The 3,921-nt window shown below is 46.3% G+C and overlaps 1 pseudogene; it reads left to right on the forward strand.

Annotated features, from left to right (window-relative positions):
* The first annotated feature begins 599 nt into the window (after positions 1-599).
* Positions 600-2,878, forward strand: LOC100726473 (nuclear receptor coactivator 6-like; annotated as a pseudogene).
* The last annotated feature ends 1,043 nt before the right edge of the window (positions 2,879-3,921 follow it).

Here is a 3,921-nt window from a genome sequence, read left to right on the forward strand (position 1 = left end):
GCTCAAATCTTGCCAGTGGCCCAAAATCCAGATCGAGTATTTTTTCTTTGGTATTTCTTTGACTGTTGTCTTACTCAGCAAATGAAAGGACTACTAGATGCTGGCCATCATGAGGAGATGAAGAAGTAGCTGTGTGAATGTTTCAATGTGTCCAATTTAAAGAACCAGGAATATAGCCTATAAGGAGGTAGCCTACAATAACAGATATGAGAGTCAGGGGATTTAGGAGACACAGAGATTCAAATGGCTGGTGCAACTTGGTTAAGGTGGTAGGATAAGCACTCAACATGCAACAGAAATGAGAACACAAACCAAACTGTATGTGCAAGTTTTTCATAGAATATGCAAGTAGGTATTCATCAAGTAGGGAGATACTGGATATTCCTCACGGAGGGATCTGTAGGTAAATACACTAAAGTATGAAGCCTCCTGATTTTCAAAAAGCCACAGAAGTTGGTGGGATGGGCAGAGCAGGGAAAGACAAGAGATGATTCATGCAAAGTAAGACATACCAATATCTGTTTATCATTCAGTCTGCAGAGATTGTGTGTGTGTTGTCCTCAGTGGAACAGGGAGCCACCGAAGATTTTTAAACAAAGATGGCAAATGAGAACGTGCATTCATGGACATGGATTCTGGCTCAGAGTAACAACCAGCAGCTTCAGGATTTGGGGGTCCTCTCCATTTGGATTGAAGGGAAGATCTATCAACCTGGCTTTGGCTCAGAATCCAAGCCAAGATGTGAGAATGAATGGTCCCATGAGAGCTGGAAATTCAGATAGAATGGAGAAAGGAGTTCCCATGGCAGGTGGTCCAGGATTACTAAAGATGACCAGCACTGCCACTGCTATGATACCCAGAATGGAACTATGTCATCTTCCATGATGGTACCAGGCACCAATCCAGAAGAGCAGCCCAGGACCTCTCACCCTGCTTCTCAGTCAGAAGCATTAGATCCACTCCTCTCTGGGCTCCATAAACCACAGCAGAGTCATCCCTCAGGATCCTTAGCTCCTCCTTTTCATCCAGTGCAGCCTGTTATTGCCCCAGCTCAGATACCTGTTCCTCCAGGCTGGCACCAGCTGCCTTCCAGAGCCCTTGAGTTCCTCCAGCCTAGGGTTCTCTGGGCTGCAAACTGCAAACCTGGGGTGGAAGAAGTCCTCCTTGCCTGGCCCAGTGCACCAGCAACTGAAGGTAAGATCATACATAGCCATGGCACAGGCACCTTCCTATCCTCTCCCTGCATACCCACTTAGCAGCCAGGAAGCCTCACACGCCCATGCACACTTTCCTTAGATGAGGAACCCAAGCCAGTCCATGGTTCCTTAGATGAAGACTATGCAAGGAGAGTCCTCCAGGGTCCCAGTCCTCTGGCAGCAGCCCCACCTCACCAACAAGTCTCCTGCCACCTCACCCTCCTCCTTCCGGCAGGGATTCCTTGCATCCTCCATTCCTTTGGTAAATGGTTAACCAAATTCAGCAGTAGATGGGACCAAGGCCACCTCAAAATAACCCTCTTCCCCTGGGATTTCAGCAGCTCTTCAGATCTCCTATGGTTCAGCAAGGAAATGGGCCACCTAACTTCATGGTGATTCAGCAACCAAACCAGGGACCACAGAGTTTACATTCAGGCCCAGGAGGACAGGCCAATCCAATCTTTATGCAAGGTCAGGTACCTGGGAATTTATGAGCCCCACTCCCCCACCCCAGCTACAAGCAAATCAAAATGTCCAGTATTCAGGTGACCAAGAAGCTGGTCCTCTTCAAAACCAGATGCAGGTCTCCCATGGGTCACAAAATATGGTGCAGCCTGGCCTCATGGGAATTCATGGCTGCGTGAACAACAAGCCAGGTGGTAGTTCTGGGGTTCCTCAGGTGAACTTGGGCCACATGCAAGGCCAGGCCCAGCAAGGCCCAGCATCTCAGCTGATGGGCACGCACCAGCAGACTATGCCCCCCCGGCCAGATGGTTTAGCAGCAAGGCATTTTGAGCCCTTAAAACTATGATCCTTTCAAGGGTCCAACTTATGCCACAAAGGCAGATGATAGTGAGGGCTCAGAACCAAAATCTTGGGCCTTTGCCCCAAGGGATGGGATGACCCCCACCTAAGCTGCTGTTTTCCCAGCAGGGCCAGCAAATAATGGCACCACGTAACCAGATGATGGGGCCTCAGGGGTAAGCTTTGCTCCAACAGAAACCAATGATAGAGCAGATTATGACCAATCACACCCAGAACCAATCCAGTGTCAATGCAGATAATGATGAGACAAACTCCCATGCAAGGAAACATGGTACAGTTTAAGGGATAGATGTCAGGACAGGACAGGGCAAGGGCCCATGGATAGCAATTCATCTCAGGTTATGGGGACTGAAGGCAGGTCCTGCAGCTACCAGGGCCTTGTCTCCACATGGCCCAGTCTCATGGTGATCCCACTACTACAAGAAATAGCAATGTCAACTTGCCTCAGTTGAGGCCTGATGTCAGCATGCAACAAGTGAACGTGGTCCCCCTCATGTGCAGGCCATGCAGAAAAACAGTGACTGGGGAAACCACGTCTCAAGCCATGGATGCCTCTCAATACCCTTTTCAGTGGAGATCAGGTGGGAATCAGATGTCCTGTGGTCAGAATCCAGGCTTACCAGTCAACAAGGGCAATTTTGGGATAAACAATAAGCAAAAAATACCAACGTAAGTAAACCAAAGAAAAAGAAACCTTGGAAGAAGAAAAATAGTCAACAAGATCTAAACACTCCAGATACTCACTCAGATGGTCAGGAGGAGGCTGACCAGCAACCATTGCCTGCTGAACAAGGAATTAACTTGAAAGCACAGGCCCTAGAGTGCCAGAATTTGCAACCTGGACACCAGCCCCTTGATAGACTTTAGTCCCAAAGGAGACCACAGCCACAGCACTGCAGGATTCTGTTGCCAGATCAGAACTAGAGATAAATTGCTATTCTGGTCTCTGGGCAAAGTGAGCCAAAAGAGATAACTAAAAGTTTAAAACCCCAGGATGAAGCAACTCCCAAACTGAAGAGCCAGCTGTTGCTTCTGCAAGGATATTGTAAGTGATTCTCTCGATCTGCTTCAGCCGCCAGCTCTACTGAAGACACAACCAGTGTCGTGTAAGCCAAGCAAAGAAAATCCAAGAAAACAAGCTGGAAAATGATTTGATGCTTGCACATGTGTGTGAATTCCACAAAGAGCAATTCTGAGTTTTGACTTTTAAAAATCTATTCCTGTACAGTCATCTTAATAATGTGGCCCTCTTCCCAGTCCCTACAATCTATTTTGTAAGGTGCAACGGGGGTGGGGGGCCAGGGTTGAGGAGCCCTTTTAGCATTGCAAGATGGAGTTTAAGGTTTCTAAAATGCTGGCAGCTATTGGGAGGAGCTAGTGCCATTATAAACGGTACTAGCTTTCAAATTTCCCAAGCAGCCTGGAGTACAGGGTGAAAATGTTTAGATCTTCTAATGTGGTATTGGGCTATGGAAAAGCAACCTTGTCATCTGAAAATTCTGTAAATAATTTTATTATATAGAGTTTTGAATGCATTTGCTGTAGAAATGGACCAGTGAATAAAGAGAACCTAAAGGTTCATACAATGTGAAATTCTGAGTGTGTTAAATAAATTTCATTGTCACAGTCATAGAGCATAAAAAATGTAGTCTTTCTGTTATCTTCAACTTCAAACTGAGTGCATCCTTTTTACTTTAGGGGACCTAAATGACTCATGATAACACGAGAGTAACTATATTAGGAGATAAAGCTTTGCCTTATCATTATCTTCATACAATAGGTGGGCGATCAATGCATGTTACATTAGTATCACTAACTGTGGTCAATTCCGCTGTTCCAAAGTCAGCCTCTCCCTAACAGCCACTTTCTTATGCCCCTAATACTGGAATTAAAAAAAGAA

Source organism: Cavia porcellus, unplaced genomic scaffold, assembly GCF_034190915.1.
Source record: "Cavia porcellus strain 051 isolate PalLab524CR breed Dunkin Hartley unplaced genomic scaffold, mCavPor4.1 scaffold_13, whole genome shotgun sequence".
NCBI lineage: Eukaryota > Metazoa > Chordata > Mammalia > Rodentia > Caviidae > Cavia > Cavia porcellus.